The following is a 14,470-nucleotide window of genomic DNA, read 5'->3' as shown; positions in this document are numbered from 1 at the left end:
CAGAGGCTAACAGATTAGGATAAACTTTTGTGGGTAAAACCCACTTCAGATTAATTGGAGTGGAAATTAGAGACAGGGGTGTATATTTATGTAAGTACAACAAAAAAAGTCACTCATCAAATGTAGGACAAATGTTAGAGGCTAGTCAAGTCATGGTGGATGTGGCTCATTCACAGCAGCTGATCACTATGGAAAACATTTTCTGGAGAAAAAGAATGTGTCCCAGAAACAATAAAGGGTATTATAATTCTTAATGAGATAAGATAACTGCATTTTTGAAAACTCTGGTTTCAGAAGGGTGCAGGATGAGTAAACGAGTGCTGGGACAGCAACACAAGATAGGCACATTCCTTCTAAAAAGGACAATTTATAATCTTTAGGAAAAATATAGCTGCAAGCAAAATCAGAAAAGGAAAGAACTGGAAAAGTGAGCATAAAGAACGGGGATTTTACCTTGATGTTTGTAAATGTAGTTCATTTTAAGATCTAAGGTAAATCCCATGATGTACTGACAGTACAGCTGTAGGGCTGGGGGGACTAAAGGCTAGTAAAAGCAAAGGACAAGAAAGAATATAAATGACTTCAGACTCCTGAGCCGCATTTTAAATTCTATGGCTTGGATTTCCCAGCAATAGAACTTTTGTATTATCATAATTAAAGGGAACATGCTCGAGTTGGCTAGGAAATGGACTTTCAGCTCAGCAAAGAGTTTTTGGATAAATATGTTAAGGAAATGATCCCTGCCAAAGAATAGGGAAAGTTAAGGTAAGTTAGCTGATCCAGTTCCTTCAAAAGGTCATCAAGTTCTACACATTCCCACGGAACATTTCACTTTTCGACTAACTGGCATTTTCCAGCTGAAATATGGGACTTTTTTGGATGAAGCACTGAGCTCTAGACCACACTAGTGTACCAATGAGGGAGATTAAAGTATGCTCTATGGGGTCTCAATGTGATAGTTCCAAAGAGTTATCCGAGTCAGGACCACTCAACTCTTGCCACATCACTCAACGGAAGACAGGTCTTGGTTACATAGAAATGGGTTTTCAGGTCAGTGTGGGAGGTCCCATTATTTTATTTTTAATTCCTCTAAAGGATTAATTTGATTATTAAGCTTATCTCTGTGGTATTTGCCCAGGCAGCCAGCAAAGATAGATTATAGAACAGTGGTTCCCAAAATTTTCAGCATCACCCCCCCTTCTGATTTTTGAAAAACCTTCACATTCCCCTCCTCTCCCCCCCAAAAAAAACTTGAACCAAAAAAAAAGAACTCGAGCAGGGCAGCAAAACTTGATGGTGGGGCTGGGTCGCCTCGCACCCCCCCTGGAATTTCTTCACAGGCACACTCTCCAGTTTGGGAACCCATGTTCTAGAATAAACGAGTCTGACAGATAATAAAAATATGGAAATACACCATCTCATAGAACTGGAAACTACCTTGAGAGGTCATCGAACCCAGGCCCCTGCTCTCACAGCAGGACCAAGTACATGACAGATTTGCTCCAGATCCCTCAACAGCCCCCTCAAGGATTGAACTCACCACCCTGGGCTTAGCAGGCCAATGCTCAAACCATGGAGCTATCCCTACCTTTGTAACCTTGGGTGATGGGAGTGACAAGGTATGATCAGCTGGGATGCTGGCATGGGACTTTCAGATGCACAGCCCAGGACCAAAGAGGGGCTGAGGATTAGATTATACATGTAATGAAGAAAAACAAGTCAGATGCAGGCTGCATTATTTCCCCAAACAAAGAAATTTACCCCTGTGCTAGAAATCAGGACAAGACCAATAGGTTACAGTGTCGCACTCAAAACAGAGCTTAAGTGAGACCTCATTGAGCCAACATCAGGTTTGTACACTACCTAACAGGAGGAAAATCATCCACGATCTAGTGCTAGTGCACAGTACCACCCCACTTCATGTGGGAATCCTGTTTCACTTCCAATGGCAAATTTTCAGTATGACACTGCACACTCCCACAGATTGTGAGCACACAGATCATGTGGGCTCACCCACAGCTTTTTATGCACTGTTCAATGTGTGCCCACCAAGGCACGTTTTGCACATGCTCAACAGATGCATTTGCAAATACTGGGGGTGCAGTCCAGGCTTCCTGGTAATTTGCCTTTCAGCGTCCTGTCTGGCAGAAGCCGAGAGACTTGCAGGAAAGCACATTCTGAAGTCAGGAGAGCAGTGTAGAAAAGCCTAATAAAAGGTAGGCACAGGAACCATCTGTCTGGCTCCATAGCATTCTGTAATAATTAAGTGTAATACACTATTTGGTCTTAAGACATTTGGACTATATCCACAGTAGTGGGCAGCTGGTGACATTGTATTGATAGGGGCTATAACATCTGAACGCTGGCTAGATCAGATTAGTCAGTAGTTTGTTACAATCACTTTCCCGCTGCTAACTCAGCCTGCCTGCTTGATTTACTGCACCCCTCCTAAAGAAAACTCACATGTCTATTTGTATTCAGCTCCTAGACAGGCATCCGGATTCAAGGAAACAACCATATGCAATTGTGAAGGGAGCAGATGCTACATAATCAACTGTAATTTAAAGAAAAAGGAAAGGTGATAAATGGACCAAAATTGCATTCAGCATCAAGAACTTTTCTGTTGTTGCGCTCACAAAAATGATGTTCTGCTTGCAGCTTTGCATCTCCTGCTGACACTGGCTGGCTTCCAGAATAAAGCCACCAAAGGCCAACTGTTTCTTGCCATGTCAGCTTCATTTTATATCCTTACTACCGACTCACTCACCAACTGGGATTTGTTTCACAAGAGATAGTTGTACTTCTTACTAAACCACCATGAATGGAATGAACTTGGGGCTGTGTCAGATGATGGGGTGATTCACTGCGGCACTAATCTTCTACAGATTTCATAAGACTGGCCATTAAATAGCACAAGAGATTCCAGAATTATTCCTTCCTGTCAAGTCCCTTCTTAGGGATGAGCTAGAGCTGAACTTCTGAACCTTGTATCTTCTCTGCTCACCTGAGATGCCTTGCTGCAAAAATAGCCCTAGGATTCATAATACCACAGTTCAGTTCCCTGCTCAGTAACTGGCTATGTCTACACTACCACCATGTAGCTATACCCATTGTAATCTAGCTAGCACAGCTCACAAGAGCATTAAAGACACAGGCTTTGGTGTGGGATAGCAATAAGACTACATAGCCACGGGGAAGTGCAGGGTTGCATGGCTAGAACCCTGCAAATTCTGCAGAGATCTGGGGACCATTAATTAGGGATTGTGGATGGATGCAGATCCAAACTACCTCTTTAGAGACTCACAAATTGGTGCCTGTCTGCTTTATGTCTGTGGAGCAATGCAGCCAGGGGTGTCAATATTCAAGTTTGTGGAGGGGATATGGATACAAATTGTGTGTCTGCGCAGGGTTGTGTGTGTGTGTGTGTGTGACCCACACTGCTGGGTCTTCACTTCACTGCTGCATTTGGTTTAACTTATAGCGGCTACTCGTGGGAGTGGAGTTAAGTGGAACATAGGAGGCCAGGGGTAAAAAAACCCAGACCACCTTCCTCACCCTAAGAGTGCTATGAGACAGTCAGGATTGAGATGCCTTTACTGGAGAGAACCAGCATTGCAGCTAAGGGCTCAGGAGAGCTTTGTGGGAGCTCTGGGTGGCATGGAATAGCAGGGGGTGCAGCAGCATATAACATACACAGGTAGAGCTGAAAGGAGAAAGCGGTATATTGCTTGCCAGCTTGAGTCCCAGGGCTGTCAGCACATCAATTTCTGCAGCACCTCCCTCCCCAAAGAGATATTTAAAAAAGAAAAATAAAAGTAATCATTCTGTAATTCAATACAATACTAATCAATTGTGACAGGACCTAGAGAATATTTTCACGGTGCCAATTACTTAAAGGGCAAAGATGCCATACCACTATTAAAATGATGGCACAGACAGCTCTCTAGGACATTGTGGAACAATGAATTAAATGCTGTTCAACTTGTTCAATGAAATAAAGTATTGGATCATTAACCTTACCAATGTCAATGTGTTGCCACTATCAAATTCAACTAAATGAGTGTCCAAGGTAATAGTAAAAAGCACACTTCAGACCAAGAAATGCATTAATATATTATTGGCTGCTAATAAAGAGAAACTCTAATGCAGTGTGAGCAAGAGAGAAAGGAACTAAAGAAGTACGTCTTAGAGGTAGTCAAAATTAGATAGAGATGGAAAGATCTGTATGTACATTTACTCCTGCATATGTGCGCATGCATAAAAATGTTCAATGCGTATTATTTATATGCATATTATGTACAATATGGATCCTTCTTTCATGGCTACATCTCTCTTCCTTTCTTGCCACCTCCCTATTCAGGGTCATCAACTTTTATAGACTTTTTCCACGACACATGATTATTCATCTGGCTGTTGTGTTAAATGGGCGCTAGTCTGCTGATATTCAAACCACACATCGACTTTGGACTCATTCTTGACCTCTTCCATTCAGTGTCAGCGCAAAGGTCATCTTATCAACCTCACTGTGGGTCTCTGTTGGACACATCCAATCCAGTGTGCATCTTCAGTGAATTTGGCCCCATCACCACAATGTTTTGTTTCTTATCCCAGAGCATCCAGCCATTTCACTTTCAGTTAGTCAAGTGCAAGGCATGGCAGTGGGGATCTCTCCCCATCCCCAATCAGCTGGGAGGCTGAATGTTTCTTCACTGCTTCCTCCCTTGCAAGAGCCTTTCACTGGCATGAGCATACCCAAAGTGGATGTACCCTGTTTTTTCACTCTAGTATGTCACTGAGCACACACTACATGTCCCCAGTTGTATGTTATAACATGGGAAGCAAAGTTGTGTGAATACACAGACACTTCACCCATCACTGCAAAGCAGCCACCTCTGAGATGGAAAATGGCTTTTAGAAGCACAAGCAGCTTACAAAACTCTGGAAAAAGATAGCGTGTAATTGAAAATGCATGTGACCAAATAGACATGACCGAATAATAGCCGCATGCTGTTACATTCCTATTTTAAGACCGAATGAACCAAATTTAAAAGAGGACAAGAAAAAACCACACTTACCCTTTCACTCATGAATGAGCAAAAAGAAGGCAGGAGGAGGAGAACCGTGCCTTCCTAAGACATTTTCAATTTTATTTTAAATGAAAATAGAATTAAAGACAATATGCAGATTTAAGACAGGCAAAAACCATAGAAACATATGGATATTGGCCATGACTGGGCTCATTTGTATTCTGTGATAATAGGGTTACTTAAACCGGTTGATTCTATTACAAGCTCAGATGATACTAGAGATGCCCATCACCAGAAGGGTTAAATACTCATGGTACTAGCTAGTTACCAAATCACCATTATTATACTATTTCATATTAACTTTACAGTAGCAGCTGATTCATTAGAGCATCTTATGTTACTATAGCATGAGCTAGACTCAAAATACTGTTTGCAGAGTAACAAAGCTTGAAATATCTAAGTTAGGTTCAGATTCTGCCTAAGACAGCACAAGCAGAGTGTGTTCAGAGGGTATGATGGGTGAAAGGCCTGCACACAACCTAGGCCAGGTCTACACTACATGACAAAGTTGACCTAACATACACAACTCCAGCTACCAGAACTCCAGCTACCAGAATAGTTTAAGATGAAGCCCATGTATGTTAAGTCTAATTTCTCAGGCATCCCCACTGCCAGAAGTCGACAGGAGAAACTCCTGATGGAGAATTTTAATCCGAGGGTTCCGATGGGGGTCCAAAACACCTACCAAATCAATTTCATTCACCCTTCTTAAGCAACCAGCTTTATTCAGGAGTGCATTCCAGAGCAAAAATCTCCAGGATACTCAGGAAAGTTTTGCAACTTCCTGAACAAAGTCTTTTGTACTATCTTACATGGTAATCATCCCTTTCCCACTGACCACTTACAGTTACACACATACACAGGTCATGCCATCTGCACCAAATCCCCTTCAATCATTACCTACTGCCTCACATTCCCTTCTCTGGCCTTACAACAGGTTCATACCCGTAAAACAGCTTTATACCAGTTTCACCTATCTCCTTGTTGCATATCTGTGACCAAGCATGGCCCCCTTTACAAAGACCAGGCTAACATCCAGGTCACACAGAGGTCATACTGACAAATTAATTTTATCCTTCACCCCCATCGACTTTCCTTACTCCTTGCCATCCTGTGGCATACCAGGTCAACAAGGGCACCATCAGTGAACGATTTAGCAGGTCCTCACTAGACCCGCTAAATCAAACCCCAGAAGATCGATCTTTAGAGAGTTGTTCTCAGGGTAAGTGTAAGGCAGGCCTGAGACTAGGACTCAAGTTTTTGAGATGTTAGACAATACAAGCTATTTAGGCTCCCTTAACTTTTGTGTTCATGTAACTAATCCTCTTTGCTGTTCATCAATGGGCCAAACACTATTGAGTTACACCAGATGCTATGACATCAAATTCAAAGGGACTAAAAAGGCTCAATGCAATACATTTCAATACTCCTTTATTGTACTTAAAGTTATTGAGGTCACTGCTACAACCCACAAGGATAGTCACACTTGATAAACATGGATAAGAAGAGCAGCCAGATGACTATATTTAGGGTACATCTAAAGCTACATACCTCTTTCAAAAGAGGGATGTAAATTAGACATATCAAAATTGCAAATGAAGCCAGGATTTGAATTTCCCGCATTTCATTTGCGGGATCGCGTCACGGCATTTTCGTAAAACACTATTTTGAAAGTGACACCATGGTCTAGATGCGGTTCTTTAAAAAAAGCACCTTTCAAAAGATTCTGTAAACCTTGTTTTTGAGGAGTACAGGATCTTTCGAAAAAGGCTTCTCTTTTCAAAAGAACCATGTCTAGATGGCAGTGTCACTTTCAAAAGAACTCTGTGATGCGATTATGCAAATGAAGCCCAGGAAATTCAAATCCCAGCTTCATTTGCAATTTTGATAAGTCTAATTTACATCCCTCTTTTGAAAGAGGGATGTAGACTAGACTTACCCTTACAGTGCACATCAACAGTCCTGCAAAATGTAGGGATGACACTACGTAGTCGTGAGCATTTCCCTGTCACCCTGCTCATAATCATCTACATAACCTAGCATAAGTAGATATGGTAATAATGTGTAATTAACAGAAGAATGGCCATACTGGTCAGACCGAAGGTCCATCAACCCAGTACCCTGTCTGCCGACAGTGGCCAATGCCAGGTGTCCCAGAGGGAGTGAATTGAACAGGTAATGATCAAGCGTCTCTCTTGCCATCCATTTCCACCCTCTGACAAACAGAGGCTGGGGACACCGTTCCTTACCCATCCTGGCTAATAGCCATTTATGGACTTAACCTCTATGAATTTATCTAGTTCTCTTTTAAACCCTGTTATAGTTCTAGCCTTCACCACCTCCTCAGGCAAGGAGTTCCACAGATTGACTATACACTGTGTGAAGAAGAACTTCCTTTTATTTGTTTTAAACCTACTGCCCATTAATTTCATTTGGTGCCCCTAGTTTTTATATTATGGGAACAAATAAATAACTTTCTTATTCACTTTCTCCACACCACTCATGATTTTATAGACCTCTCTCATATCCCCCCTTAGTCTCCTCTCTTCCAATCTGGAAAGTCCTAGTCTCTTTAATCTCTCCTCATATGGGACCCATTCCAAACCACTAATCATTTTAGTTGCCCTTCTTTGAACCTTTTCTAATGCCAGTATATCTTTTTTGAGATGAGACCACATCTGTACGCAGTATTCAAGATGTGGGCGTACCATGGATTTATATAAGGGCAATAAGATATTCGCCTTCTTATTCTCTATCCCTTTTTTAATTCCTAACATTGTTTGCTGCTACAAACAGGATGTTAGGAATCATTAAAAAAGGGATAAAGAACGTCTTCAGAGAACTATCCATGACGACTCCAAGATCTCTTTCCTGATTAGCTGTAGCTAAGTTAACCTACATCATATTATTGGGTTATGGCTTGATTTGAAGAATTGTAACATGCTAATCAGGATACAACTTGAGAAACCTTAGTGAAAATATTGTATGTGCTGGATACCCTGGAAGGTGATACTTGTCCCTGTGAAAAGAGCCAGCATGAGGCTAACGTACCAGTTACGTCCCACTCAGGCTAAGCATTAAGTGCCAGATGGAGTACCACTTTACGAATAGCCTCACTGATTGTGGTACGCAATACTCTGATGGGAACAAAGGGTTCACTCTAATTGGGTCTTCACTGCTGCATAGACCTAACTCTGGTCCTTTGTACCAGGGTAAAGGGCTTTCATCCTTGGTCCATATTTCTGTTCTTCACTCAAAACTTCATTATACTTCTCTGCTCACCTTTGGGTCTTAACCCACATTTTCAGTGACTGAATTATCAGCCTTGGCTAAATATGACATTGCCTAGAAATAGTTTAGAAGGAACAAGGGCACCATTGTCCTAATGTAAGAAAGCATGCACGCCACATGATGGATCATGTGCTAGATGCAATGCTACATTTGGTCAGGTTCATTGGTCACACCCCAATCTGGACCATCTGAAAATTTAAAACCAGAGGTCATGAACCACATCAGTGATCTAAAATTTGCATACTGTATTTGTGCTGGCTGGCATTAGAGACCTTTTTCCAGATGTGCTCACTGGTAATTTGGTGCCCCTTTTGAGGTAAAATGGTTCCACTTACCAAGCAGACCCTGTAGAAGTATTTAGCCTCCTAGTCCTCTTGTAGAAATTCTTCATGGATGGTCACCTCCATTTTTGTAACTTCAACCTTAAGAGAATTACAGACTTACTACTGAAATGAATTCTTTCATCATGAGACCACCAACTACTGCGGATGTGGAAAGATATTATTGCTGCCTGGGGGTAATGGGAAGGTGGCAGATAGTCTTCATGGTTTACAGAGATAGAAATGATAGTCTAGTAACAGGCTGTTTTACTCCCCCAGTAAGAGTTGTATAGGAACCATATCGTGATGCTAAACTTGGATGGAAATCAGTAATACCTTGAACAGCGCTTCAACAGCTGAGAAATCAAGCACTTGTCATGTGCCAACAACATCAGGACTGAATCCATCTGTTGTGCTACTGCATGTACCAGATACATGTCTGGGTCTCCATCCATGCCAAACAAACATTAACGCATCACAGCAACAAAAAGGTAAAGTGGGAGGACTGTTAGAAAAGGGATTAATATGGCTGGCTGAATTATCCCCCTGCATGTTCTGGGATTTGACCATTTGAGGATTTTAGTGAACAATTCCCCTCCTCCCATGCCAAATGCCCATTTAGCATATCCTTCATCAAGCTGGTGACAGCTGCTTCTCACCCCCTGGTGTAGGACCCAGAATTTTCTCCCCTTAGTAACTGTCTTCTCAGGCCAGAAAAATCATGTGGGGGTAGCTTCCAGCCCACCCCAACAAAAAAGTCAACACACAAAACCCCTTTCAGCCAGTCTCCTCCTCGGCCCTCCAAGCTCATTCAATAGTCCTTTCTCCAGTAGGGTGTGTCCTGGCTTTCCCCTTGTTGACCTGAGTTGGAAGGGTCACTCAACTCTATGGAAGTTTATATATGGCCTCCAAGCAAGGACCAGTACTTCCAAGGACATCACTACTGTACTGCCTCAAACCTTCGCTTGCTCTTGCTTCATCTCTTCCTGGAGTCTGTCTTTGTCCTGGCTCCTCACAAGCTTCTTCCCCATAGGCTCTCTCCTCAGCGGTTCATGGAGCCTCACACGAGTTTGTCCTGTTAAAACAGCATCCCTAGCAAAGCAGTTACTCTTCTGCTACTTCCAAGGAAAGTTGGCTTTTAGGTTTGCCATGCAGCCTTGGAAAAAGACATCAGTTCTCTCCAGGTGACAGAGCGAGGGAAGAGGAGAATTCTATGAAGTATGCTAATATCCTTTTGGAGCCAACACAAGCAGAATGACAAAGAGGGATGTGGAATGGGGTTGAGACTGCCAACTTTTAAGCATCTTTAAAAAAAGTGATCCATTTCAAAGAACACAACAAGGTTTTGGATGTGCCTTTGAAATTCTATGGAGATGCTCCTTATTTCAGAGTAAACCAGGCCAAAAGAAACAAGACTTGGCAGGTCTGTCAGGTCAAAGTGAGAGATGAAGTTGTGGCTTGAGTCTGTTCCATGATGGATTCCTTGATTAAGGAGTATGTTTCAAATTTAAATATAACCCTTCACTTGGATTACCCTCTGGATATAGCATGGAGAAAGGAACTGGAGTGTTTTTAGCACTTATTGTTGGTAATGATTTCAGTTTGCAGTACAGCTGCACTTGATAGTTATTGCTATGTTCCAGTACATTTAACGCCTCCCAAATGTGAGTAAATGAAAAACCACGTATACTACTCTGTTCTGCAAGTGAAATGTTTTTATGATTTCATAATGTGGGAGAAGAATTGCAGGCAAAGAACTTTCAGTTGTACTGATCTTAATTTGCCCTGCAATTTTACATCCCTTGGCCACCAAACTACCTGAGAACTGGAGCGAGGCCTCCGGGGTGAATTATTTAAAGACCACCCTCCATGATCATGTGACTTAGATGGAGGAGGAATATCCTAATGAACATACGAAGAGAAAAATAAGTCACATGATCACTGATTGAGAACTGTTCCAAGCCATTGAATCTGTATAATCAAGTCTGTATTTGAAGTACAACTGAAACACTCGTTTGTGATTAGATAATCAATAATGGCATCTTCTACAGAGCCATTGCCTATACGATTTAATATCTTTCCTTGCAATAAGTCTGACATCCTATTGATCAACAAAGACATGAATGGCTGCTTTAGGATCACCCCAGTTTTGGTTTTTAGCTTTTCCCTTGTCCCATCTTTGTGTTGCCTCTCCCCTACTTTTCTTGCCTAAAAAAAATCTAAACCCTCAGATGGACGCTAACATTTCATTCCCATGCTAGTCCCAATATCCATTTTGTTCTAAAGCCACCCCTGATACCTCAGTGTTTATGCACTGTTCAGAGTACATAAATGCTGCAAGCTAATCCTTTAATTCCTGCACTGAATGTTTCTTAATGTGAAAATATGGCTGTTGTATAATGCACAAGGTCTGTGCTGGTAGAAGTGGCCTTTCTACATCAAAAATACATGGAGTTCTATGTTTTCTACCCAATGTGTTCTACCCATTCCCAGGAGAGTGTTGGTGCCAGGCACAAATCTAGGCCTTTGTCATAGCATAACGTTAGTGATAGAGATACAGGTGCTTGCTATTCATATTATCCAATGTGCTGTGCACAGTGGACCAGGAGACAGCAGTTGAGCACAAGCAACTCATCTGTTCTACGTGAAGCAATGCCTTCTTAGCATTTACTCTGCTATCCAGAAGCTGACCTGATTCTTTGCCAATACACAGCACTGGCTAAGGGGATTAGTGTTGCTACATCAGACAGCTCTAGAGCCTGCTGCTGGAATGGTAGTCCTTAAGAGGAGACAAGCATTTTGCTGCATCTAATAGGAATTTCCAGCTTCTTGAAAGGTGGACTGGTTTATGGGGCAGAGTTATGTTGGCAGATGTTGTAAACCTAACTATTGATTTCCATAATTTCTAGTCTTATCCTTTTCAAGTCATTCTACTCAAGCTACTTTGAAGTACAACTTGCTCTCATCCTGTACTTGAGAGGAAACTGTCCAGGAACATGCAACAATTTAAATCTCCATAAAACAAACTTCAATGCTACTGTCCAGTCTCTGGCTTCATCTGCACCATCAAGCTGCAGTGAGTCAATCAGCTCCCAGCACTAACTCCTGAGATGTCCACACAGGCAAGGTACTTTGTGCAGAATAACTTTGCAGTTGCTGCATTCTTCTAGGGAAACACCTTGACAAGAAACTGCTTTTTGCAAAGGCTGCCATGCTGGGGCATGTGGACACTAAAATGGTTTGCTGCCTTGTGACAGGCTTCTGGAAACAGTCCATAATACCTCAAGTCCCCTCTGCTCTGTTTGGAACTCGTCTGTCCTTTCTGCAGGTTCATGCATGCTGCTTTTCAGAGCTCTGTTTCAGACAGCCTGTAGGCTGTGCCAATCTGCTGCAGGATGCAAAGGAAATTGTTCAAGTGAAATGCTTGTGCTGTTGAAGACAGAGGCAGGGGTATGTGCACCCACATATGGGAGTGAGATTGCTCTGCAGAAAGCTGGGGAAGGTGGCAGAAGGACTGATGTGTAGTGTGTCTACCCTTCCTCAGAAAGGGTTGTTTCCTGCTGCTGTTTGAATTGAACTGTTTGAAGACAGGATGCTAAAATCCCTAAACACCATCTCCTTCCCTAACACACTCCCTGTCACATTCTCTCCCTCCTGCCAGCAGCTGTCAATGTAGTAGGGTGACCATGAAGCATCTGATGCCGACTGCCCCATGGGGCATTACAAACCCTTCCCAAAGCACACTGTGGCCAGTTGAACAGTGGAAGAGTTACTATAATGCACTATTCTCCATGGTATTGCAAGAACTGCCTATGTGGATGTGCTCCATCACAAGGAGCACGCTGCGGACACACAACAGCTGTTTTTCTGTGAGCAGCACGGAGATTGCCAGCGTCATACATCTGCTGGTGTAGACAGCCACAGACTGTTCATAGACACCACACACAAAGGAGCCCTAACCCTTCTGCCCCCCCTCCCCCCGAATCAGCTCTGCTCATCTAGACCATTGTGCTTTTTGGCAGCAGCTGATCTTCTATGCTATACCCAGAATTAGGGCATGAAAAGGGCCATCTTCCGTTGGCAAAAGTCAGTGGGAACCTGAAAGGCCAATTCTGTAACAGCTATGTAGATAGGTTTCCTGACAATTGGTAGATGTAATTTTCCTCCACTCTTTCTGCAATTTACACTTCAAGACAAGACTTAATAAATTGCAAGATGAATGCTGCAACCAAAGTGCTTGAGAAACAGAAACAATGAAAAAAACAAAACAAAAAATTTAAGGGGAGAAAGGCAGAACAGGTCTTTGGATGAGAAATGATGCTAATGACACAGGAATATGAAGAGCCCCAGACAAGTACTAAAATAAACGGTTCTTGTGCTTTAAAACCTAATCTATCACTTGTTTTTTTTAAATGGGGCCATTTCATAAAAATAGATTTGGTGCTTTGATGTTACTGTGAGTGTGCCCCAGGGCAAGGCAGAGAAAGGGCAATAATATAACTAATAGGGATCAACTTTATAGCATTAACTCATCAGGAGCATGCAAGGATGCGTACCAATTGGTAGGTGTAAAGGATAAAACTTAATTATGTTTTTATTAAAGCTTTTCTGGTCTAAAGCACTAAAGGATTTGCTGAGCATTGCTTGGGCCCTTGTAGTAGTCATGGGTACAGGAGTGAGGACAGGGGACTGGGAGGCTCAAGCATACTGGGGTTGCATTTCCTGGGCCAGACCCAGGTTCTGCTCTGATGGCTGGCATCCAGAGGGAGCAACCAAGCACAGCTGCCAGGGCTGCAGTTGTCAAACCCCGGCTGGCACCCATGGAGGAGCTATAGGGGCTGTGCTGCCTGGCCATGGCTAACGGCTGCTCCCCAAAGAGGCTACAGTGGCAAGGCTCCTGCCTATGTCTGGCACTGGGGCCCAAGAAGCGGGGAGTGGTTTGGGCTCCAGGTCTGGGAGAGGAGGGCCACTTATCTGTGGTTGGTGGCAGGCAACAAGCAGAGCCCCGCCTCCTGTGGCTATTGTATTACAGGCACAGCTGGCCCCTGTGGTCACTCTGCAATATAATTGTCCCCCCACACTTGCTGCCTCCTGTGGTCATTCTGGAGCATAACTGTCCTAGCTGTCAATCACATTCCAGGCACATCCCATGGCCCTGGCATTACCAAGCCTTTACCTTGCTTTAAGTTACCATGTGAGGAAGCTTCATATCAAATTCGGTGGTCCTAGCTCTTACCGTTTAAGAGCCATGCTTGAACAGACTCCCAAATGCATGGACAGACAGATGCAAAGTTCCTAATATACGTAGTAAGAGCAAACACTGCTTGCTAGTGTACAAACAAGGAAGCCAACATGGTTTGTTTTAGAAGACTGCTATATTAGCAAAGACGCCCTTCTCCTCATTCTTCCCCATTAGATCCACTCCCCAAAAAGAAAGGGTTGGTGTCACTTGCACTGCAGCATCTTTAATTTCATTAGCTTCCAGCAATATGCTGTTCAGGTACAAAGAAAACAATCCTTGAAGGGGAAAATAGGGTCTTGTGCTGCAAGGGGAAAAAAATCTTGTTTACTGGGTCAAATGTGTTTACCTCATTTACCTCAGTAGAGACATTTCCATGCATTCCTCAGTAGCAACAGCCGGCACAGCAGACGCAATGCAGAGTGGGTCATCTGACAAAGCAACAACAGGAAGAGAAGAGAATGACCAGGGGGTTCCAAGTCACTGGAGTCATTTCACAAAGGAGGCGTGTGAGATCCCTAGCCCCTGCCCTG

General features: G+C 43.0%; 1 long non-coding RNA gene across 1 annotated transcript in view; it reads right to left on the bottom strand.

Annotated features, from left to right (window-relative positions):
- Positions 1 to 14,470, bottom strand: part of LOC142820906 (uncharacterized) — a 110,710-nt gene that overhangs the window by 23,485 nt on the left and 72,755 nt on the right. The window contains exons 2-3 of the long non-coding RNA XR_012897909.2: positions 14,296 to 14,368; positions 8,714 to 8,800 (exon numbers count right to left, since the gene is read on the bottom strand). This is a non-coding gene — a long non-coding RNA (uncharacterized LOC142820906). The remainder of the gene's footprint in view (positions 1 to 8,713; positions 8,801 to 14,295; positions 14,369 to 14,470) is intronic.

This window comes from Pelodiscus sinensis, chromosome 27 (genome assembly GCF_052426305.1).
Source record: "Pelodiscus sinensis isolate ZL-2025 chromosome 27, ASM5242630v1, whole genome shotgun sequence".
In the NCBI taxonomy this organism is placed as follows: Eukaryota; Metazoa; Chordata; order Testudines; family Trionychidae; genus Pelodiscus; species Pelodiscus sinensis.
Note: the sequence above shows the minus strand (reverse complement) of the source record. Positions and strands in the feature narration are given on the sequence as shown.